General features: G+C 49.3%; 3 non-coding genes across 3 annotated transcripts; all 3 read right to left on the bottom strand.

Moving 5' to 3' along the window:
* Nucleotides 1-11628: 11628 nt before the first annotated feature.
* Nucleotides 11629-11822, bottom strand: LOC127041606 (U2 spliceosomal RNA). The gene has a single exon (XR_007771696.1). It is a non-coding gene; the product is annotated as a U2 spliceosomal RNA (small nuclear RNA).
* Nucleotides 11823-12950: 1128 nt separating this feature from the next.
* Nucleotides 12951-13067, bottom strand: LOC127041621 (U5 spliceosomal RNA). Its single transcript, XR_007771710.1, has one exon. It is a non-coding gene; the product is annotated as a U5 spliceosomal RNA (small nuclear RNA).
* Nucleotides 13068-21250: 8183 nt separating this feature from the next.
* Nucleotides 21251-21324, bottom strand: TRNAN-GUU (transfer RNA asparagine (anticodon GUU)). The gene has a single exon. It is a non-coding gene; the product is annotated as a tRNA-Asn (tRNA).
* Between the last annotated feature and the right edge of the window lie 3920 nt (nucleotides 21325-25244).

The following is a 25244-nucleotide window of genomic DNA, read 5'->3' on the forward strand; positions in this document are numbered from 1 at the left end:
AGAACCTCTCCCAACATCCCCGACCGCTGCCCATCAGGGCATCTGGCCGTAGAGGAGCCGGGTCAGCGCCCCCTGTGGAAGGAATCAGGGGGAATGGAGACCCCCAGGATGGGGAGCTGTGTGTTTCAGCCGTGTTAGTATCACTCAAACACATGCACAGTACCCACACACAGAGCCAGTTCATGCTGTAAAACCCCCAGACCCAGGAGGGATGTGTTAATCTCAGCACAAGTTCTGCTTTAACCCATTAGAAATAACCCTGTAATTATTGTGGCGTCTCAGTGCCAGAGGACGCCAAACCCCTGAGCTGTCAGTAGAGGGCCAGGTGTAGCGTCACTGGACACTGTCAGTGCTTCGGCAGCGAGGCCTTGTACGTGCTGGCCCTGGTGGCTCAGACACATAGCTAGGGAAAGGGGAAGGTTACACACATCCCCAGCCAGAGCCCTCACCCCTTCCTGCACCCCAATCCCCTGCCCAGCCCGGAGCCCCTTCCCGTACCCTGAACCCCTCATTTCTGCCCTTCATCCCCTGTTAGAGGTCTCACCCCCTCCCGCATCCTTACCCCCCTGCCCCAGCCCAGAGCCCCTTCCCATGCCCTGCACCCCTCACTCCTGGCCTTCACCCCCCTTTAGAGCTGCTGTGTCACTCTACTGGCTCTTTACCTCCAGCACCCACACTTGCCTTGCGAGCTCTAGCGCTGGCAGGCAGATGCGCACGCTGCTAGGCAGCAGCCTTGGTAACAGCAGACATGTGTCTCTGTGGTGCAATGGGTCTTTGTGTTATGCTGTTAATCGAAAGGATGGTAGTTTGAGCTCCCCCAGGGATGGCGGTAACCCCTTGCTCCTCAAGACCTGCTGGGAGCCTCAAAGGCTACCTTAAACCCATCTCTCTTGGCCCAAGTGGTTTCAGCTCAGGCCCGAAGACTGTGCTGGATGCAACTCAGAAATCCATCTCCCAGCACCCATGCCAGAGGCTCAGGCTTAATCCTCAAAATTGAACGCAAAACCTTCAGCCAGGCGTGTTTTGCTACATTCTCACCTCCGCCCGAGCGGCAATGGAGAAATGTAGGAAAAACGCTGGCTAGAAGATGCCTCCCTCTCACTTCTCTGTAGGCTGTGACATTATTAATATCAACTGGGACCATATAGATCATTGCTGCCACCACTATTATATATTTGTAACAAATATTGTGCAAAAGTTGTAGTGTGAGGTGTCTATGAAAAGGTTATGATTTGCTGGTTATAATTATACTAGCTGTATGTGTGTACCATTTTTGTATTTGAAATTATGAATATGGGCTATGTACTTGTATCTCAAATGTATTTGATTTCAAGTAGCCTCAGTGATGCATTTGGTCAGCTTCTTGAGAAAGGACTATTCTCAGTAAGTGCCCAATCAAGAAACGTTTCACTGACAATGGACTTTGGAAAATGCCAATCCACATCTGAGCTTTCCTGGGAACATTCAAAGTAACATGTAAACAATGGCGTAGGCCTGCAAATTGAATCATGCATGGACATGTGACCTGCCCATGTGACTCCAGACTCCATCTTGCTGCTGTCATTTTCCTAGGTCAGCCCTAGGACCAATCCTATTCAACTTATTCATAAATGATTTGGAGAAAGGGGTAAAGAGTGAGGTGGCAAAGTTCACAGACGATACTAAACTGCTCAAGATAGTTAAGACCAAAGCAAACTGTGAAGAACTTCAAAAAGATCTCACAAAACTAAGTGATTGGGCAACAAAATGGCAAATGAAATTTAAGGTGGATAAATGTCACGTTGGGAAAACATAACCCCAACTATACATACAATATGATGGGGGCTAATTTAGCTACAACTAATCAGGAAGAGATCTTGGAGTCATCATGGATAGTTCTCTGAAGATGCAGCAACAAATTGACACATATGACCCCAAGATGAGATCATTAATACACTAACCTGAGGAGAAGGACACTCCAACACTAGTAGGGAGAGGAAATACAAAAAGGGAAGAGGGGAGAAACCCCTACTGAACATGCATTACACCTAGCGATGGCAGCAGAACAGATTATCGGCTACACAACCCAAGAACGGGATCTGCATGTTGCTGTAGACAGATCAGTGAAAAGCTCCCCTCAATTCACAGCTGCCAGCAAAAATGTTAACATCAAGTTAGTATTCATAAGGAATGGGCTGGAGAATAACACCGAACATTTGTATACAAACCAAGGGGGAAGCCTCCAGTACCCTGGGACCACCCTGTCTACTACAGCGCGGCACACAAGATATTTTATATCTATCTTTGAGAACTGGGGAAGAAATGGGTCTAAAAAGAAACATTTGCTAATGAGAGAAAACCACCCGAATATGAAGATATTTTATATTAAGTGAGAGTAATTGGACAGTGGAAGTTCAATTAACAGACAGCAATAATTCCCCCCCCCCACACACACACACCATTCACATGGCAGCAGGGAGCCCTTTGAGGAGGTGCTTTAAGAGGGTATGTGAGGGGAGTGTGGAGCAGGAAAACTTCCTGGCAGTGGGAAGGAGGCAGAAGCAGGGGCAGGCAGGTGACTGGCAGTTGGGGGTAGCAGTAGCCAGAACTGCGTAACCTTGTGCTGGACAGTCTCCACTGCGGACTTTTTCCTCCTGTCCCCTTCCTCGCCAGCAGAGACAGGCCACCCCAGCCCACCCCAGAGGCAGCTGTGTCTCAGGGCTCTGCAAACTGCACCCATTAAGCCCCTTCTCCTTTGGGGAATGATTCAGGACAATTTCCCAAAGAAAGGAAGAAAATTTGCTGTAGGTCAAACAGGTGTGAAAATATCCCAAATCTGAGATTGTTAAATTAATATTGGAGAATTAAAGAGAAAATGGGGCATAATCTGAAAAGGAGACTAGAGAAAGTGTCAATAATTTCTCCAGCAGCACCGACCCCTCATGAAGCCCTTGCTGCTTTTACAGCTGAGAGGAAACTTCCTCTCTCTGATGTCTGGCCATGGTGGAAGTGGTGACCCAGTGAAGCTGACTTGAGGCTGATGCAAGATAAGCAAAGCAGAACCAGCTGCCCAGGGTACGGGGTTGGAAGTCAGAATAGGGGGGTGGGCCTAGGTTCCCCTACATCAGTGGTTCTCAACCAGGGGTACATGTACCCCGAGGGTACGCAGAGAACTTCCATCAAGGCATCTAGTTAATTGCCTCATTTTACCACAGGCTGCAGAAAAAGCACCAGCAAAGTCTGTATGAACTGAGATCCCCACACAGAGAGTGACTCGTACACATGGCTCTGTGCCCCAGGCACTGACAGGGCACTGACTGGACTTGCCTCTTGGGCAGGAGACCCCCCAGCCCCTCCCCCACTCTACCCCCTAATCTCCCCTCCCCTCCCCTCCCCGAGCTGGGGGAGAACCCAGGAGTCCTGTCTCCCAGCCCTGCCCACCCCCGTGTTTCCATAGGGCTCCACCCAACGACCCCCCCGAGTGGGGCAGCCCCGCGGGGCACATCGGGGCGGCACAGACGAGCCCAGGGGAGGAGCAGGCGCCCGGCAGCCCCCACCGCACTGGGGGGCGCCGCGCTGCGGGGGGCGGGGCCAGGCCGAGACCCCGGGACACGAGAGTTCGCGTCAGGAGCCAGAGCTTGGGGTGGGCGGGGCCGGGGCTCTCTGGGGGGCGGGGCGGGAGGGGCCCAATTGACCCAGGGACCCGCCCTCTCCTGAGCTCGAGAGGACGGAAACGCCCCGGGGCAGGCTGGGAGTTGTAGTTCCTGGCTCGTCTCAGAGCGGAAGTGACGACCAGTTGCTCAGGCAACGCGCCCCCTCCCGGTGCACACTGGGAAGCGTAGTTCTCCCTCTCACACGCGGCCTCTATTGGAGGAGGGGCCGTATCTCGTCAGTTCGCCGCGCCCCTCCCCGCTCCCTGATTGGCGGAGAGAGCGCGGGACAGAGACTCGGCGCGTGGGGTGCGGGCCTGGTTCCCTCGCCCCGAGGCTTCGCTGCCCCCGCCCCCTCCCCACGGGGAGCCGGGGGGGGGGCACCAGTGGGACCCGCCCGGCGCTGCGGGGGGGACGCGGGCTCGGGGGCAGCCGGCGGGCGGGGCCGGGCCGAGGGGCGCTGAGGCGGGACGGGGAGAGGCGGCTCCGCACGGGGGGGCCGGGGGCTCAGACACCCAGTTCCAGGCGCCAGGCCCAGCCCCTGCCCCGGGAGCAGCCCCAGCCCGTGGGAGCCGGGCGGGGCGGGGGGGGACAGGGCAGAGGCAGCGCGAGTGAAAGGGCTTCACCCCCCCCGCTGGGCCTGGGGGGGCAACGGGGGGGCTGAGCTGCCTGGGAGCAGCCCCACGTGCGGCAGCCTGGGGCCGCGGGGCCTTCAACCTCCCCCAACCTGCCCCCCCGGTGTCCACCCCCCATTTTCTGTGACTCTCCTGCCAGCACTGCCCCCTCCTCTCCCTCTGTAGGGCCCCTACAGCACCTTCAAGCCCCCACAACCTGCCCCCCCAGTGTCCCATCATCTGTTGTGACCCTCTCGCCAGCCCAACCCCCATCTGTGGGGATCCCTCAGCCCCCAGCATCCCCTCCCCCATCGTGTACACTCTGCCTGGCCTTTCCCTCTGCCTCGACCTCCTCCTCCCCCCTGTCCTCAGCACCCCGACACTGACCTCCTCTCGCCCCATTCCCCACATCCTCCTTCCCGTCCTCAGCACCCCGCCCCCCCTTCCTCCTCCTCCCTCATCCCTGTTCTCAGCGCCCCACCCCTAATTGCCTCCAACCCATTTCTCATTGCTGGGCCCCACTTTCCCATCCTCCCACTCCCCCAGATCATCCCCAGGGTGTGAGGTTCCTCATCTTCAATCTCTGCTACACCCAAACCTGCCAGGTTCCCCTTTTCAACCACTGTGGGGTTGTCCAACCTGCCGTCACCCATCCACTCTGGGCTCTCTAAATCCCACATTCCCACAATGCTCCTTGGTAACCCCTCCCTCTTCTATCTCTAATCCCCCTATTCCCTTCCCTTAGGTCCTCCTGGACACCCCAGCCCACAGTCAGGCCTCCACATACATCCCAGTCATTCACATACTGAGCTAGTTCTTCAGGGACTCCCACAGCCCGGCAAACTTCTCCATCCATGAGCCCCATGGACCTGTGGCCGGGAAGGTGAGGAAGCTCCTACTTTGGCTGGGCTGGCTGTGGGTGTTAATCTTTTCCTGTCTTGTGTGTGCTGTGCTCACAAAGGCTTTTTGCTCCCTCGGGGTGGGGTGTGGTTTTGGCCGAAGATGAGGTGTTTTGGTAACCCTGTGGATGCTGTGTGGTGTCTGGAATGGAGTGTGTGTGTTCCCATCATGCCCCTTCCCCTCTGCCTGCAGAGCTGAGGACAGACAGGCCTGAGGAGCAGAGTAGGAGCTCTAGGAAGGAGAAGAGCAATATGAAGATGGAGTGTAAGATGAGGCCAGATAACTTCTGTGGAGGGAGACTTACTGGACAGGGCCTAGGATTGGGGAGACAACCAGGTGTGAGCCCCGGGTTCAGATTTCTAATTGTAGCTGTGATGGCAGAATGGGAGGAGGGTTGAAGCCGAAGCCCTGGGGTGCGGGAGTAGCGAGAAGAGGAACCTCACCACCATTGTTTTTTCTTTTCCTCTTGTGTTGTGTTTCATACCAAGGGAAAAGAAGTCGCAGGAACGGAGTCCAGCCCTGAGGTGAGATGGAAAGTGATCGAGAGCAGTGACAGCGTGAATCCTGTTGATGTCAGGCAAGAGCTGCCTAACTGGGACAAGAGTAACCGTCTCTGTTGGTGAGATGTGTATCTGGTTTGGGAAGGGCTCTGGTCACAGCCGTCCTGGCTCCAGGCTGGGACTTCTTGTTACCTGGGTGTTGGTTTCCGGACTAGCTTTGGCTTCAGGGGAGATGATGTTTCCATTTGCGAGAGCTGATCATCTCTCTGGCCAGGAGTGGTGTGTGCTCCCTAGCAGAAAGTTGGATCCATGAGGGTGACTCCCTGTTGTGAATTTCTTTCGTCCTCCTAGGTCTCTATCTCTGTGTTGGCCAACTTTCACTCAAACTCTCTCTCTTTCCTTTCATGGACACCTGTCATGTTCAGTTGCCTGCATTCTCTTCCTCTGCTCCCCCTCCCCTAGTCTCCTATGGGCTCAGCTGGGTCTATCTGCCCATGGGCAGGGTCTCTGCCATACTGGGAAGGATGTGTCCTGCCTGCTAGGATTGAGGGTTGCTCCTCCCACCTCCTATCTTCGGGAAGACCTCATTGCTGTAACTAGGTCACAGTGTGAGTGGCCGTTCATGTCTTTGGGGCTGTGAGGTCTGAGACTGAGAGGGGTGGGCTCATGGTCGTGGCTTTGGGCAGAGGAGAAGTGGGGCTGGGATTAGAGATGCCCCTTTCACCCGCTAGCTCCATTATGCATCACCCAAAAGCCTCACTCAGGGTCCACTATGCTTCCTTGTGCTAGGCACTGCAGGGACAATCAGAGGGACAGCAGGATGCATGAGGAAATAGATGAGTGTGTGAGGCAGATGGGTGAAGGGGTATGTGTGGCATACGTTGGGGATGGATGGGGAGTTGAGGGTTGGACGGACAGCGGGACAGATGGAGAGCTGCAGGGACGGATGGTGATGTCACAGGCTGGACTTGTGATGGGATCAGCTCATGGCCGCTGGCTCTGTCATGTCCTTCCCCCATCTGCCCGTCTGACTCTGGCCCTGTCTCTCACAGGCAGCACTCAGCGGAGTCTGGCCCTGTTGTTACACTGGTGCCTACATCCAGCGCACACCTGTACGTAATGTGCTCCTGGAGAGCTCAGGCAGGGAGAAGCGTGTGGCTCACGGCTGCTGAACCAGCTACTCCAAAGAGTGCCGCAGATCTCCCTTTCCTTGGGCAGCAAGACCCTGGGCAGGGGGTTCCCTGTCCTTCCTTGCTGCCAAAGCAGCCTGCTCAGCGCAGAAACCGAGGTCACCTGTCTCCACCCAGCCTCTAGCTGGAGCTGCTCCAGCCCCGAATTGCTGGTATCCAGCCTGGCCGGAGTTGGTCTGATGTCCTAGTGGAGTCCGTTCTTTCTCCCCGGTAGATTATGATTTTCCCCACTGCATGTAGTTGCTCTTTCTCAGCTTCCCCATAGCCCCTCCCCAGTGATAGTGACCTCTGCTGGCCAGGGACGGGAGTGTCCTGTAGGTGCCTTCTTGTAGGAGCAGTGACTCCTGATGGCGAGGGGCAGCAATGTCTTGCATGTATCCCCCCTAGCATTGCTGCAGTGACCCCTGGTGGCAACTGAGGTCAGTTGTCTGTGTGACCCCACTACTGCCATTGTGCCTGTTAGCGCTGGTGCGTAGGTGAGGCAGGGCCTTGTGTGTATATCAGCCATTGGGGCAGTGCCCTCTGCGTATCCCACTCTCATCTCGTTGACACGTGTTCCCCAGGTGGGGCAGTCCCCTGTGTATATTTACTCCCCCCCAACCCCTATATTGGGCATGTGACCACTAATAGCCAGAGGAGTCAGTGCCCAAGGTGTATTCTTCACCTCCCCCAAGGGGGCAGGGTGCCTGGGTGGCTGTGTCAAGCAGTGCCCTGGGTGTCTTTCAACCCCTTTGTGGCAGTGAGCCCTGCTTCTGGTGTGTATCACTCCCCCACTAGGGATGTGCACGGTTGGCCCAGTATGGCAGTGCCCTTTGTGTAGCCCCCTCCCTCCCCCGCCCCCAGGGTGACCAGATAGAAAGTGTGAAGAATCGGGACAGGGTGGAGGATAATAGGCACCTACATAAGAAAAAGTCCCGAATATCGGGACTATCCCTATAAAATCGGGACATCTGGTCACCCTATCCCTTCTACCCGTGTGCCAGATATGGCAGGCACTGATCCCTGGCATTCCTGTGGGGCAATACCCTCTGTATATCCCCCAATTGGGGCAGTGACCCCTGCTGGTCAAGTGGGGCAGTGCTCTGTGTGTGTGTGTCCCCTATTTAGGTAGTGACCCCGATGGCTAAGTGAGGCAGTGGCCTTTGATTTCCTCTTCTCTCCCCAGCCCCCCCTCTCTCTAGGGTAGGGCCCCCAGTTGGGGCACTACCCGATGTGTATCTCTACTAATTGGAGCAGTGACCTCCCCGTGGTGCCCTGGTGTGGTAGTGCCCTATTGGTATCTCCCTCCCCCTCTCCTCACGCCATTGTGGTAGTGGCCACATCAGGCAGTGGCCTGTTTATCATCTCCACCGCACCAGCGCCATTGCAGCAGTGCCACCTGGTGGCCATGTGCAACAGTGCCCCGCCTGTATCCCCCTTAACCTTTGCTGCAGTGACCCCAGGTGCTCAGTTTGAGTAGTAGCCTGTGTTTACCTCACCTCTTGGGGCAGTAACATGTGGGGCCAGCTAAGACAGAGCACAGTCTGTGACGTCTGGTGGCCACGTAGGGCAGTGGCCTGTATGTACCATCTCCTCTGGAGCGGTGACCACTGGTGTCTTGGTGCTAAGATGCAGCCACCTCTGGGTTACGTGGTGGGGCTGTTGACAGGACAGTGGGGACTGCCGCCCCTTTCCAGTAAGTAGGGGAAAGTCTGGTGTTCGGGGCAGAGTGTTCCACCTTCTGTTGAACTGTGATGCTCTGAGCACCTTTCCCTCCATGAAGAAGACCTTGTGTGACTCCAAAGCTGGTCCAGTAACAGGTATCACCTCACCTGCCTTGTCTCTCTGGTATTCTGGCCAGTGTCCAACTTCCCCTTCACTGTTGGTCTTCAAACTTCCTCCAAGCCTCTTCACCCAGTCCCTTAAGATGCCAAACCTCCCCTGGAGCCCAACCCTGGGGAGGGCACCCTATCTGAAAACCCTACGGCACCATGGGGGTGGTAGTGTCTACTGCCTCCATCTCCCACCAGCCAGGATGGGCCCCACAGCACAATGGGAGTGTTTGTGTCTCCTGCTTCCATTTCCTGACAGCTGCTGCCAGGCCCGGCCTAAACTTCCCATTTCTGGTGCGAGTCTGGAAGCAGGTGCTGCCGGGAAGGGTGGTGCTGGTGTCAGGAGAAAGCAGGAGGAGTAAGTGGGTCTCTGCTACTGCGGGGAGGTGCTTCCCTTGCTGTGAAAGGGCCCCGCTATTAGAGGAGATGTCATCTCCCTGCCCTGCCATGCTCTGCACCAGCCCCTGCTTGTCACGGGAGCAGGGCTGGCTCCAGGCACCAGCGTAGCAAGCAGGTGCTTGGAGCAGCCAATTCAAAGGGGCGGCCCGTCTGGTATCGGGTCAGCATGTCTGGTCTTTGGCGGAAATTCGGCGGCGGGTCCCCCATTTCCTGTCTTAGTCTTTGAGCTGCCACCAAATGTCTACCAAAGAGGAAGGGAGGGAGGACTCGCCGCCGAACTGCCGCAGAAGAAGCAGTGTGGTTGAGCTGCCGTCAAAGAGCCACAGCTTTTTTTTTTCTTTTATATTTACTTTCTCCACACCTGTCATGGTTTTATAGACCTCCGTCATATCCCCCTTTAGTCGTCTCTTTTTCAAGATGAAAAGTCCCAATCTTATGAATCTCTTCTTAGACAGAAGCTGGTCCATATCCCCTCATCATCTTTGTTGTCCTTTTCTGAATCTTTCCCATTCCAATAGATCTTTTTTGAGATTGGGGCGACTGCATCAGCACACAGTATTCAAGATGTGGAGGTACTGTGGATTGATATTGAAGCGATATGATAGTTTCTGTCTTCTTACCTATCCCTTTCGTAATGATTCCCAACACTCCGCTGCACATTGAGTGGATGTTTTCAAAGAACTATCCACAATGACTCCCAGATCTCTTTCTCAAGTGGTAACAGCTAATTTAGACCCCATCTTTTTATAGGGATAGTTGGGATTCTGTTTTCCAACGTGCATTACTTTGCACTTAACAGCGCCGATGTTCATCTGCCATTTGGTTGTCCCGTCACCCAGTTGTGTCAGATCTCTTTGTGGCTCTTCGCAGTCTGCCTGGGAATTAACTATCTTGAGCAATTTTGTATCATCTGCAAATTTTGCCACTTCACCGTTTACCCCTTTCCCCAGATCATTTATGAATAAGTTGAACAGTACTGCTCCCAGTACAAACACCTGGGGATAAGAGAGGGAAGATCCTCTTCTGACGCTGGCAGACCAGGTGCCAGCTCACGCCAAGGCCCCTAGGCCTTACTGATAAGTGACAAACGCATGACTGGAAACTAGTCTTGCTCACCTGTTTGTTAGTGTTGTTAAAACAGGCATTAGATTCATAAAAATGTGTTTAGAGTTTATGACTAGCTCGTCAGTTGCTGCATGCATTCTTCTCACCTATAATAGCTGTAGCCTGTGTTGTAAGGTGATATATAAGCGTTGGCACTAAAGCTGTAAACCCCCTTGCTGCCACTCCGCCACCGGTCAGGAGAGAAGCATTACCAAGTGTGAAACGCTAGTTTACCAGAAGAAGCGTCATCTCCTTTCCAACAGGAGAAGGCCCTGACTGAGACATCGGACAGGCCTCTGTGGATCATCCATGGACAAAAGACCTGGTTGATTGCTCCCCCTCACACACCCACGATGAGGCAGAGACCTGCACAAACACTTGCCCCCATCAGCTTGAGCTCTGGGGGAATGGAATAAAAATCTCTGTCAGGAAGAAACTGTTGTCCCCACCCGCGATGCTGCTTGGACTTCAGGGAGACGGCATGCCTTCTAAGCATAAGCAAGGGATCCCAGCTGTTTGGCTAGGGTTAGCCCTAAAGGACATACAGAGTTTGAGTGTTACAGCGGCTTCTACCACACCTGGGTGGCAAGCTAGAGTCAGGGTGCCCAAGGGGGCTGTCTGTGACTCCATGTTAAGGCTGTTCTTGTGCCTGAGGAGATCACACTTGATGCTTGGTGGGTGAGATCAAAGTGTGTGTGTAATACACAACCGTGAGGAACCCCACTGCCTGCCAGCCCCAGGCTCCAGGGGCTCCTGCTCCCTGGGGCTCTGGCTGCACTAGAAAAGCAAGTTTCAAGCTTGCCCGGTTCAGAAAACTGGAAGGGAAAGATAGAGAACCCACATTACATTTTTTAAACAAAGAATTCTCATGATTTGTAAGTCACTGTTGTGATTTTGGGGATTTTCCAATAGTGAGGGTGGCAATAATGAGAAGTTAAGGGTAATTATTTAGCATTTAGATTACAGTCAGTTTGGGGGGGAAAAATCAGGCTTGGGGCCCTTGTGTGCCGGATGCAGCACGACATCTAGTGCCTTGTCTCGATCTTACGAACCAAGATACGTAGAACGTAGGTCGGGTACGGAGAAGTCTGTGTAACTCGTGCAGTTGTTGATGTACACGTAATCTCAAATATTACCAAGCCCCCACCCCAAGAAAAACAAAAACAAAAAAAACAACCATCTCCCCAACAGACCCAGAGTCTGGAAAGCATTTGTCCCTCATACTGTTGAAAAGACTCACAGCAGAAAGAAGAAGTCCAGCCTCTTAAATAATTCTCTAGCAAGACAAAGAAAAACCTCTCACATCTGCAAACTCACAAAACACTTCCAAGAAAGTGTAACTGTATTGTGTTTATCATAAAGAAACAAAACCACTAAAAACACCATATTTTTCTGCTTTTTCAAAAAAAAAATCTGCTTGAAAAAAAAATCATTACAGTTTAACTCTTTTCTGTTTTTTTAACCAGAAGGTTTTCCCCTAAAGCAGATACACTGTTCCTGGAGACACTACAATACCACATCCATGCATGGGGTAAACAAAGAAAGCTCCTGTTCTCACTAATTCTCCCCTTTCAAAAATCAAGCTAATACACAGTGCTCACATCAAAGACATATTACAGATTATAATGAACAGACACTATGCTTTGGTCTTAGCTCCAGGGAGCCAAAAAACAATACTGACATTCTGCCACGCACGCACACCCCTGCGCCCACGCATTTCTACCTCACCAGGACGAGCTCCCAGACATGCAACAAACACCATAACTAGGGAACTCTGCGGAAGACTGACTCACTTCCCCGAAATGACTCCAGTGGAAGAATTCAAAGCAAGAACCCTTAACACACAATTCTGTTCAAAGACAGACAAGTCTTGCAGATGCCTTCCTCTCCCTGGTTTCCCCTCTAGACTCCTAATTTCCATAAACCCACCCACTGACCTGTGACTACCAATCTCTCACTGTTAACTCTTACAAGAAACCAGGGCAAAGAAAGCCTATGCAAGCGCTATTCCGCAGCCCCAGTGCTCTTTTCTGCTCCTTCCCACGCTACTATATCAAACATACAGTCAATTGCATCAAAGCAGTTCCTCGCTATTTGGGGCATTGGTGCCCCTTAGTCCCTCTGAGGTGATCGGCTGGTTCCTTCTGGCCTTAAATGCTAGGAATCTGACTCAAATGGCCACAAACTTCCTCCTCTTCTGCTCCTATGAACTATCCCTCATCTGGGCAAAACATTTAAAAACACTGGTGTTTTCCCAACAGGAAAGGGATGGACAATTTCTCTTCTGTGGGGAGACGAGGGAAACCATGCAATTACCTTCTGAAAGGTATATTAAGGAGGGCGGCGTAAGAACCTTCATGGACTAGATTAAGAAAGCAGCTCTTTAACTGACCTTCCAACAATGAGAAACTGAAATCCGCAAGAGCAGCCTTTCAACTCAGGGACCCAAAAATAAGCTGTTGACAATAACTAACCCAAGAGTTACAAATGACTCCAAACCATACACTCTTAGGACAGACCAAACGTTAACACAAACAACAACGCAATTCTTTGCTGCTCTTTAAATGTGATAACCAAAAACTTATGAAACCAAAGAGCCAGCAGAATACACACCACAAAACAGTCCCCTGTTAGCTGGGAAGCCATCTCACTAACACGATGAGCTCAAAAAAAAAAAAAAAGGGCAAAAAATCCCACACAGTCATTTTCAGAGCTCTCAGTTGTTTTCATACACTAATAGAAAAGCTTGAGTTACTGACACTAGTTGAGATAGTATCCTTCTGTTTTTTTCACAACAGGGAACTGCCTTACCAAAACAAAGCCTCAAAAAAATTGGGTACAAATTCATAAATGCTCCTCTCCACAAAAATCTTTAGCAAAAGGCAAAAGATTTATACAAACTGGGAAGGGGAGAGAAGAAAAAGAAGAAGGAAGAAAAAAAAAGAAAAAGAAAAAAAAAAGCAGAGTCTCTGCCGGGGCAACCGTATATCCTACCACAAGTCAGGGTGACTACTCTCACAGCCCACTAAACTGCTAGCTTTTAGAGGAAATGGAATTGAACCGATTGACAGCCTGAGTTGGATCATGGGAACCGGGGACACAGGGAGCAAAACCAGCCCCTTGACCAGGGACTCGCTTCACTGCAGGCAATGCACTGTGGGTATGCAAATAAGATGCTCCGGCCGTCTCCGGTGCTCAAAGGAGTCTTTTCTCCAAGCTGCCTCTGCTCCTTCCCCAGCTGGGCGGAGATTGGGATGCAGTGAGGGTGGGGAAGCTGCTCTCCTGAGACAGTCACGCTGATGGCCAGGCACATGGAGGACGGAGCCTGGACGAGAAGCCAGAGGGCACTTGGCCCACAGCTAAAATCTGGAGCAAAAGCACACACTTTGCAAAGGAACAGGAGCCGGGATCTCAGACATGAGATTCTATCTGCCGGCCGGGGTGCGACCCCGTGTTGTACTTGCTGCTTGGTCTGTCTTTCCTGCAAAGTAGCTGGCCTCAGATCCTTGGGGTTCGCTGAGCTGCAGCTCACCTTGATACACGGGAACAGCTTAAAAATCATGGCCTCTCAGGGTTGGAAGGGACCTCAGGAGGTCATCTAGTCCAACCCAATCCCCAACTAAATCATCCCAGCCAGGGCTTTGTCAAACCTGACCTTAAAAACCTCTAAGGAAGGAGATTCCACCACCTCCCTAGGGAACCTATTCCAATGCTTCACCACCCTCCTCATGAAAAAGGGTTTTCCTAATATCCAACCTAAACCTTCCCCACCGCAACTTGGGACCATTGCTCCTTGTTCCGTCACCTGGTACCACTGAGAACAGTCTAGATCCATCCTTTTTGGAACCCCCTTTCAGGTAGTTGAAAGCAGCGATCAATCCCTCCTCATTCTTCTCTTCTGCAGACTAAACAATCCCAGTTCCCTCAGCCTCTCCTCATAAGTCATGTCTTCCAGCCCCCTAACCATTTTTGTTGCCCTAGGCTGGACTCTTTTCAGTTTTTCCACATCCTTCTTGGAGTGTGGGGCCAAAAACTGGACACGGTACTCCAGATGAGGCCTCACCAATGTCGAATAGAAGGGAACGATCACGTCCCTCGATCTGCTGGCAATGCCCCTACGTATACAGTCCAAAATGCCGTTAGCCTTCTTGGCAACAAGGGCACACTGTCGACTCATATCCAGCTTCTCATCCACTGTAACCCCTAGGCCCTTTTCTGCAGAACTGCTGCCTAGCCATTCGGTCCCTAGTCTGGAGCAGTGCATGGGATTTTTCCGTCCTAAGTGTAGGATTGGGCACTTGTCCTTGCTGAACCTCATCAGGTTTCTTTCAGCCCAATCCTCTAATTTTTCTAGGTCCCTCTGTATCCTATCCCTACTCTCCAGCGTATCGACCGCTCCTCCCAGTTTAGTGTCATCTGCAAACTTGCTGAGATTGCAGTCCAAGCCATCCTCCAGATCATTAATGAAGATGTTGAACACAACCAGCCCCAGAACCAACCCTTGGGGCACGCCGCTTGATATCGGCTGCCAATTAGACGTGGAGCCATTGATCACTACCCGCTGAACCCGACGACCTAGCCAGCTTTCTGTCCACTTTATAATCTATTCATCCAGCCCATACTTTTTGAACTTGCCGACAAGAATACTGTGGGAGATTGTATCAAAAGCTTTGATAAAGTCAAGGAGTAACACCTCCATTGCTTTCCACTCATCCGCAGACCCAGTTATCTCCTCACAGAAGGCAATTAGGTTAGTCAGGCGTGACTTGCCCTTGCTGAATCCATGCTGACTGCTCCTGATCACTTGCCTCTCCTCTGAGTGCTTTAGAATTGATTCCTCGAGGACCTGCTCCATGATTTTTCCAGAGACTGAGGTGAGGCTGACTGGCCTGTAGTTCCCCTGATCCTCCTTCTTTCTTCCCTTTTTGAAAGATGGGCACTACATTAGCCTTTTTCCAGTCATCTGGGACCTCCCCCGATCACCATGACTTTTCAAAGATAGCCAGTGGCCCTGCAATTACACCCGCCAACTTCTTTAGCACCCTCGGATGCATCGCATGCAGCCCAAAGGATTCTTGCTCGTCCAGCTTTTCTAAATAGATTTGAACCACTTCTTTCTCCACAGTGGGCTGGTCACCTCCTCTCCATGCTATGCTGCCCAGTGCAGCAGTCTGGGAGCTGATTTTGTTCGTGAAGATGGGGACAGGAGGAAGCATCAACTACATTAGTTTTTTCCACATCCTCTGTCACTAGGTTGCCTCCCTCATTGAGTAAGGGGCCTACATTTTCATTGACTTTCTTCTTGTTGCTAATGTGAAAGTAGAATGAATTATATTGTGAAAATAGAAAGGATTAAAGAAATGCTGTCTGTACCTTTAAGAAAAACTGTTGGAATGCTGCAATCCAGGTGTCAGGAATACAGACATTCACATAGAACAACTGCACCATTTAAGGGCAATTGGTGAAGTATTAGCCTCAGATCCATAAAGAGTTAGTAAGGAAGTAGGATATGCATGCTGTGCCCCAGGTGAATTTTACAGTTTTGCTTTCTTTGTTCCTTTGTCTGATTCCCGCTCTTTTATCTGTATAAATAAGACTGTTTTGGCCTTGCATGGCCGCTCACATATTCTGAATGTTATTGGCAGAGCGCTGTGCTAATAAAACAGAGTGGTCTGACAAATTGTGAGTCCTGATTCTAACTTTGACAATTTGGAGGTTCTACCGAGATGGCAACCGTCTTCACTGGGGCTGTGTGATTCCTGACTGTTTTTGTGGGATGACCGTGGCAGCCGGCACCTGGGCATTTGGCCCAAGCGGTCCCCCACTAGAGCGGAAAGGCGCACAGCCACAGTGAGGTCTACGCCATCGAACCTGTTGGTTCCCACTCTGTTCTGGTAGGGATCCCGGGATCCGACATCAGGAATCTGGTCAGGTAATTATTTCTGTGTTTTGTCCGGACTGAGGACTGTCCTGTCTCTGTGTCTATCTGTCCACTTGTGGAGTGTTTGAGTCTGGGTGCCGTCTCTGTCTGGGGATCGGCCGACCAAGGGGTTCCTGTCCCCGCGGTCTGAGTGAGTGAAATCTGCACAATTGCAGCCGCACCACACCTTGGGTAAAACCCTTAGTGTGAAAGCAAGGGCAATTGAGGCAGTAGCCTGTGGGCTCCTTTTATGTGTTGCAGCAGGCATCGCTCTGATGAACCTGAATTTCCTTCTTGTGTGATTGGTGTGTGAAGTCCTCCTGTACTGGTAACCAGACGTCTAAGTCGGGACAGTTCCCTAAATGAACGCCGGCTCATTTTATGTATTTAGGATGGGTCCAGACTCCTGTAAAAAGGGTCAAGACTCCTGTAAATTTCTGGGAAAATGGTCTAGGCTAACTCAGGGGGATCCCAAAACTCAGTGGCCACTGTTAAAATCTTGGAACAAAGACTGAGTGGACGTCTTAAAGGACAAACTCGGCCAACCTAAAACTAAATTGGCTAAAGGAGAGGTTAATTGTTTCATGCAGTGGTGGGAAGAGGCAAATCATAGGTGGACAAAATCAAAACTGGCCTCTCTCACTTATTCAAATAATAAGTTAAAAGCTTTATTAAAAGCCTCCTCTCCCACCACTAGACCGAGCGCTCCCCTTTACCCCGTTCTCCAAACCCCGGATCGATCCAAACCCCTTCATATTCCCATCTCATTGTAAAAAGGACAAAAAGTCCCTTGTTCTGTTCCCCTTTGTTGTCTGCCTCAGAAACTGATTCTTTATAGTGTCCCACTACCAATTCAGCAAGGCTCGGGGCGGGGGGAGCTCCTCAACTAGCCCCCACCCTTCCTGGTCCCTTTCCTTGAACATTTCTTTCAAAATTGTGAAATGACCACAATATCATTCACAAACGGTTCATTGAAAAAAAGCAGGATCGGGCCCAGACAAGCAGGCAAGCAACAGAAAAGAAACAGGTTGAAAGCCCTAAGGGAATAGTGTCAGGAGTAAAAAAAAGTAGTAAGTGCAGGCATGAACCCCTGGAACAATACTTAAAAGGGTGAAATCTAAGGTGATAAAGGTGTCATTTTGGAACATAAACAAGTGATTTAAGAAAAGAGAGTGAAAAGTTAACTATAGAGGCTGGAGAGAATTAAGCAGTTAAACTTTGTGGAAAATGTTAAAAAGGACCATGTTAAAGAGAGAGAATTCTTGGTTTCTTTGCAGACATTCTGAAGGGAAAATGGGCCCTTTTCCAGAAGAGTGCCTGTAAATAATCCTTATATATATACAGCTATGCAAAAAACAAAGCAGTGTAAAAAAAAAATGTTAAGGAAAAGAAAATGTGTATGTATCTATTTGTCTGTGTATGTAAAGTTCTAAGAATCTAAACCAACACATCTGGTTTGTAAAACTACTGTTTTGTAGGTGTAAGATAAATTGATTTTGTTTTTAATGCCACTAAAAATTCATTTGACTCTTTGATTCAAAGTTGCAAAACTGACAGACCTTTTTGCAAGACACAGGTAATTAGTGTTGTTTGGCTTTGGGATTTAGCATTTAACCCTTAAGGGGTAACTTGATTCTTTACAAAATTAAAATGTTTTTAAATAAAGACCAAGTCATGGCTGCAATAGGGCAGTCAGAATCAGGAGAATAGGTAGAGATTCTGGAGTCTTTTTGTTTGTTTGGTTTGTTTTTTTTGTAACAATAGCAGATAAAAGCTGTAATGACAGAATAAGAAGTTAACAGTGACCCTCTGAAGCAACAGCAGAGGTGAGGTGCACAAAACAAAAAGAAGCAATGTTAAAAACACTGAGCCTTAAAATGACTATGTGTAATCAGACTGTCACTTTAATAAAAGTACATAAAAACTCTGTAAAAACAAAACAAAGTTATACCTTATGTAAAAATTAATATGGCTAATGTTTTTAAAAAGTTATAGTATAGAAAGAATGTGCATTTTCCGTAGGACATGTGCAGCGTATATTCTAAAAAGGGATGTAAAAAATAAAATGCAAATAAAACATGCTGCTAAATTAAAATCCTATTAGGGCTCCAAAAAGAGCTGCAATAGGCTGTGTTTTCTTTTTCAGATCCCTGTGTGTTAAAACAGAGTCTCTGAGCTCTGCTGATGGCTTTGAATCCAAAAGCCTAGCCTGTGTTGATGCAAATTACCTAACTGATAAAGAAAGGTGAAAACTGCCAGCACAAACGAAGCTGCAAATAAAGAACATACCTGGTCAGCAAACAAACTGCCTACATAAAAGGCATGGTATAACAAGATACCTTTAATAAATTTGATGCTAATGTTACTGTTAATATTAAACATTAAAATAACTTTAATGTTAGTGAGTACCCCTGTAACAACTTGTAGTGTGTATGAATGTTATTGGCAGAGCGCTGTGCTAATAAAACAGAGTGGTCTGACAAATTGTGAGTCCTGATTCTAACTTTGACACTAACATACCTGAAGAAACTCTTCTTGTTGTTACTCTTAACATCTCTTGCTAGCTAGAACTCCAAGCATGAGTTGCCCTTCCTGATTTCACTCCTGCCTGCCTGAGCAATATTTTTATACTATTCCCTGGTCATTTGTCCAATCTGCCTGGCTGGGGGGAGGATGTAAGCAGGGTGAGAATAAACTCTACCCTGCCATCTGTTGGTGATCTGTTGTAAAGGCCTTTTGAGGCTGCTGTCATTTGCATGGTTCCACCCACCCCGGATTACATGATGGGGGTGCTTGTCCAAAGGATCATTTCGGCTGCTGTGGGATCCTCAGTCTCTTTCTTATTAGGGCAGTGGTAATAAAGTGCAGTTATTCCGGTGATATGAATCAAGGACAGTAGAACGGAACTTAGCGGTTCATGATTTCGGGACTCACCCGAACCTATATGAATGTCGTTAGGCAAGGGACATGGGTTCCAAAACATGGTGAAATAAAAGAGACTGAAAAGGGATATTTGCACTTAATGCTAGGGATTTCTTGTGGAATCTTTAATGCACATTTTATGCTCTTTGTGTCTCTCCAGTTCAAAAACAGGATGTTTTATGTTTCTAACCCATGTTTAGAACTAGCCATAGATAAAAAGTGGTTAGTGACTCAAAGCAGTTTTCCAATTTTTCTGAAGGGCTATGCTGTGATCTCTTTTCCACACTAGAAGTTGAAAACAATTCCATAGTTGGGGAAAAAGCTCCTCACCACTCACATAGCAAAAAAAATTTTGCAGGTTGGATTCTGAGAGTTAAGCTGTGGGGCACAGCTTTTGTGCCACACTCTGAAACCAGATTCTTAGTAACAGGTCAATGGGTAGGTTTACACAAATTCTGGCCTCTGGGACCAGAGCTGGGGGTGGGCCCCCACAACTTTTGTGGGTGAAGCTCTCAGGCCTCAAATGCCAGCTACAGTTACTCTCTCCTTGATCCAAAACGAACAGCAAAATACACTGCATTACTCCTGCCCCAATAACAAAGAGACTGGGGATCCCACAGCAGCTGAAATGACCATTTGGACAAGCACTCCCATCATGCAATCCGGGGTGGGTGGAACCATGCAAATGACAGCAGCCTCAAAAGGCCTTTACAACAGATCACCAACAGATGGCAGGGTAGAGTTCATAGCGACCCTGCTTAAACAAGATTGTGGAAAAGATTAAAAAACACTGAATGTTCAAACTCACCAAATGCGGGTCAATCCATCCTCATCGTCCTATCCGCTCTTTATACTCCACACCTGAACTTAGCCCTCACATGGACAACATACCCTCCTAACTCAGTGTCTGTACGTTAACCTTTTACCCCCAGTCGGGGCTATTGCACATTATGTATTCCTTATGCCACCCGATCTTAAACCGAACTTCGCACCCCCGGGTAATCTGTACGTTGTTCCCTGATCACCAGAAACTTCTGCTCCTAAATGCTGTACCGTACCCGTTTTTTTTTCTTTGAACGTCATCTTAATAAAATGTTGACATTTGTTTGAGATCCCGGCTCCTCTTCCTTTGCAAGGCTTGTGCATTTGCTCCGGGTTTTAGTCTGCTAAGACAGCGAGGGGGGCCGATTGAGCCAGAGGCGCTTGCCTGCTGCAGACAGGGATCCAAGGCTGAACCACGTCCCCCACCAGCTGAAGGCTTAACTGAGAACAGTTTAAGAAGTGCTCCCGTTTCCGGCACTCAGCTACCCAGCTCCCAGTGGGGTCCAAACCCCAAAGAGATCCCTTTTACCCTGCAGATGCTGTAAAATCCTGTGACCAGGGCAGCTGCCAGCAGCCTGCGCATCCGCCTGCCAGCACGAGAGCGCGTAAGGCCCTAATCTGGATAGTGCCAGCTGGGTGGCAGGGCTGTGAAGAGCCAGCAGAGTGGCGCAGCGGAAGCGTGCTGGGCCCATAACCCGGAGGTCAATGGATCGAAACCACCTTCTGCTACGTGTGCGTTTGTTTCTTTTCCCTCTGGGCCTTCCAGCGAGGCGGTGACCAGCAGAGCGGCAAGAGGTGGCTGAGGCGGTGGCCTGCCAGAGAGCTCCCTGGCTACCTGGGCTGAAGGCAAGAGGGAGGTCTGGGTGTGGCAAGGGCCTCCTGTCCCAGAATGAGGCTGCAGTGCTTCCTGGTCCCCTTTTCCCACCCACCCCGGCGAGCTGAGGGAGGCTCTCGGGGCGCTAGACAGTGCTGTGTGGCTGTCAGGAGAAAGAGCCGAGGCTACCGACTCGACCTGCCATTGACTCACGTGGCTCTGCGCGCCGTCAGCCGGGGCGGGCCTGGCTGCGCATGTGACTCAGGCTTGGGCAGCATGGCTGCTCTTTCCTGACGAGGCATGAGGCAGGCCAACAGCTTTGCACAGCCTACAGGGAAGTGGGAGGGAGGCGTCTCTGAGCAGGCGTGTCTCGTCCCCTTCTCCGTTGCCGCTTTGGCGGAGGCGGGAATGGAGCAAAATATTCCAGGCTGAAAGTTTTTGTGCTCGGCCTCGAGGATTAAGCCTGAGCCTCCGGCACGGCTGCTGGGAGAGGGGTTTCTGAATGGCATCCAGCACGCTCTTTGGGCCACCAGCTGAAAGCACTGAGGCCAAGAGGCAGCAAAAGGGGACTTTGGAGGCTCCCTGCAAGCCTCGGGGAAGCAAGGAGGTAGCACGGGCTCATCGCCGTCCCCGGGTGGGCTCGAACCACCATCCTTTCGGTTAACAGCCGAACGCGCTAACCCATTGCGCCACAGAGACACGGATAGGCAAGGCTGTATGGAGCACAAAAGTCGGGAATCAGCACAGGGTACGGTCTAGCATATGCATGCAGTTCTTAGACAAGCAACAGCAAGGGACTGGACTGGTATGCAGTGAAAGTTCTGTGGGAAGGAACCGAAAAGAGCACAGGGGCTGCGGTACAGTGCTTGCGTACACTTTCTTTGGCCTGTTTTGCTGGAAGAGTTAGCAGAGCGAAATTCCTAGTCAGAGGTCAGCAGGTGGGTTAATGCAAATTCTGGCCTCTGGGACCAGAGCTGGGGGTGGGCCCCCACAACTTTTGTGGCACATGCACCAACTCTGTAAATCAATCTTTGCCATCTCACTCCATAACACCACACACACAACAGCTTCCTTTTACCTCTCAGAACCAAAACACACCCTGAAAGAGATCAAGCAGTATAAGCGTAAGGCCAACAACTGCACCACTAACAACAACTCAAAAAGATTTAAAAACAACTGTCTTTACACACCAGCTACCAAAAGCTCAACAAACATCCATTTCAGCCTCCCACAAACCTTGGGCATTGGGAACCCAGACCCCTTAATGATGAGTACTTTTCAGGCGAGGGTGAAGCTCTCAGGCCTCAAATGCCAGCTACAGTTACTCTCTCCTTGATCCAAAACGAACAGCAAAATACACTGCATTACTCCTGCCCCAATAACAAAGAGACTGGGGATCCCACAGCAGCTGAAATGACCGTTTCGACAAGCACTCCCATCATGCAATCCGGGGTGGGTGGAACCATGCAAATGACATCAGCCTCAAAAAGCCTTTACAACAGATCACCAACAGATGGCAGGGTAGGGTTCATAGCGACCCTGCTAACATCCTCCCGCCAGCCAAGAATTGGTGGTCCTGATAAATCACATTCCCTATTATACTAACTCATTGGTATTGAATGCGAAGTTATGGCTAGCAAAAGTAGCCACCGATCTCTGCCTTGTAGCATCCAGCTTAGTCCTTGTTAACACATAAGTCAGTGGATTGTTCTCTGTCCACACCTGAAACTGAGCACCACACAAGCAGTCTCGAAATTTCTCAGTGATGGCCCATTTCAAGACCAAGAACTGTTGCTGGTGGATGGGATAGCGAGTTTCGCTATCAGACAGTCCTCAGCTGGCAAAGCCTACAGATTTACATTTCCTTCCACTTCCTGGTACGGGACTGCTCCCAGACCCTCCAAACTGGCATCAGCATGCAGGATAAACCATTTGTTTGTGTTAAGAAGGACTAGGACTTGCACATGAATCAGTCAAATAATTATTTCCCATAAAGCCCTGTCACTTCTGTTATCCCGTCATGTCCCAAATGGAGAAGAGAGGAGCGCCTCCCGTGTCCCAGGCCAGGAACACCAGATTGGATGTGGGGAGGTGTTCATGACTCAGTCCAGGTTTGCTAGTGCTACAAAGGAGAAGATTTCCTTCCTCAGTCCAGGTCAACTGGAATTGTTGTTGTAGTGGGAGAGAGATGTCTCTCATCTGGTTCTTAGATGCTTTGGTGAGAGGGGATAGGCAGAGGTTTTTTTTCCCCTTTGCAGCTCACATGGCATATTTCTTCTCTGGTTTTTGCTCTAGCTTGATTTCTCTCTTGCATCTCAGTTTTCTCTTTCTTGGCCTCATTCCAGACCATTCACAGCCCCATTCTCTATCCTAACCCTGAGTCCTCTACTGCACTCTGAATGTCTCATTCTAACCCCACCTCAGAGTCAGCACCTCTAGAACCAGTGCCTTCATACCTCTGCACTCCAACTCTCTGTCCCATGTACCGTGATTTAGGGTGTACTAATAATATTAATTTGGATAATTTGATGAAAATTTAATTGATTAGCTTACATGTTATTTAATTTAATTGACTTACAAAGTTACATTTGCATTACTGCTATTCAAAAGATGCATATGGCATTATATGCAACAAAGATTTGGTTAATATACTCACAGCCTTCCTTGATAACCCGGTGGTAAGAGACACAGGACCAGCCTTGCAGTTCAGGTTTCTCAATTCTTAAATGAAAGATGCAGTGCTTAGAAAATGCTAGTGTTACTTAGGGTTTACTTGAATATGTTAAACTTAAAATCAAAACCTAATAAACAAAGACTAAAAACGTAGGGAAACCGAACTTAGCCTAGTTCCCTTGAAACTTAAAATTTAAGAAAAAGTACAGCCTACTGATAGTACATAGAGAGAGAGTGGAGGAATTAAGTCACAATGATAGAGCAAAGTGCTCTAGTGAGGTGGGTTACCTCTTTTATAGGGCACAAGGGCCGGAAATCCTTCCTCCTATGCTCAAATTTCATTCCTCACTCACAAAAAATTAGGGTACATTTACTTCATAGGCTAGTATGTTTGTGCTTGCTGATGACATGTACATATGCACATAAGTTACCTTGTAGTGTACCTGTTAAATCTGTGGGTACAACACTGAATAAAACCCTATGCTATTCTCCATTGTCGATTGGTCTAAGTAAAGGTCTTGGACAGGCATGGGTACTTATCTTTTTAAGTAACGTGATAAAGGTCGATTTTCCTCTCTGAGTAAAAGGTCACAATATACATATGCTAACTTTGCCTTAGCTTAACATACAGGATATGGCCTGTAGGTTCTCGTAAGTCATGTGTCTCAGTCCCCTAATCATTTTTATTGCCCTCTTCTGGACTCTCTCCAGTTTGTCCACATTCCTTCTCATGTGGGTCCCAACCCCAAAAGTACTCACATTTTACCCCATTGGCCCCAAAATGCCGTCTTTTAATATGTAAATGGGGTGCTGCCATGGTCAAGTCACTCCCGAGCTCTCCAGTGGAGCCTGCTGGCGGAGAACAAGGTGAATATTAGCCAGGATGTCACTCAGTCAAATCCCTGTGCTCCCCGCAGGTGGTACCGGAAAGCTCCAAGATGGCTCATTTCCCTTTCTCTCATCAGCTTCAGGCCCCAGGGTTACAAATGCACAAACCAGTTGGGATTCTCCCCTGGCCTCAGGGTGTGGGGCTGCTCTGAGGGGATGGACTTGCACACTTGGGATATTAGTGCAAAGATACAATTTCAATTTCTCTTAGAGAAATTGGAGGGCAATTTATATTTGGTACAAATCTTATTTAGTGAAAGGAAAGCTGCAGTGACAGCCTGGCTACTGGGGTGCAAAACACCTTCCTCCTGGGAGACACAAGAAGTTAGAAATAGAAATTTACATTGTTTGTTTCAATGTTGGTACAGGTTTAATTTTGCTTCTGTGTAGGTTTGTTTCAGGCTGTGACCATTTTGGTTTATTGGGTTGTTTTGGTTTTTTTAGTTGGAATGAAGCTTTTAATTGACATTTGCTGGATTGAAATGGCTGACTTGCAACACTAGTTTTGACATAGTTCTGCATATTTTATTACGATTTGACCAGTATTCAAGGATTCAATTCCTTTATAGGAGGTTTTAGTGGTCATGCTTATTTATTTGATGTTATTTTATCATTCTGCTGTAGCAGACTTTTTTGATAAAATGTTGAAATTATTAATTTACAGCATTTGTTAGTTTTTATTTTTACAAACAAAGTTTTTCTTAATGTTTGGGTTTTAAATTAAGCCTTGTTTTTGGTTTCAATTTTTCATTTAGGTTTTGGTTACTGATGGGATCTTTAAGAGAACTTTGGATTCAGTACTAAAATTTGGACAGATTTAGAATATTTTAAGTAAACCCTGTTTACTATTTTATTTTAATAAAGTTTGTATTGCTGTAAACCCTAGCCGGGGGGAGAGGAGATGAGCCTGGCCTTTAACTGAGAAGGAACAGAGGCTTGGCCCCCGTGAAGGGTGAGGCCAGGTGATGGGGGGCACAGCTCCCCAATTTTTTTTGTCTAGCCCATCTCAGGCCTGGTCTACACTATGCTGTTAAACTGATTTTAACAGCGTTAAATTG

The sequence above is a fragment of the Gopherus flavomarginatus genome (assembly GCF_025201925.1).
Source record: "Gopherus flavomarginatus isolate rGopFla2 chromosome 13 unlocalized genomic scaffold, rGopFla2.mat.asm SUPER_13_unloc_3, whole genome shotgun sequence".
In the NCBI taxonomy this organism is placed as follows: domain Eukaryota; kingdom Metazoa; phylum Chordata; order Testudines; family Testudinidae; genus Gopherus; species Gopherus flavomarginatus.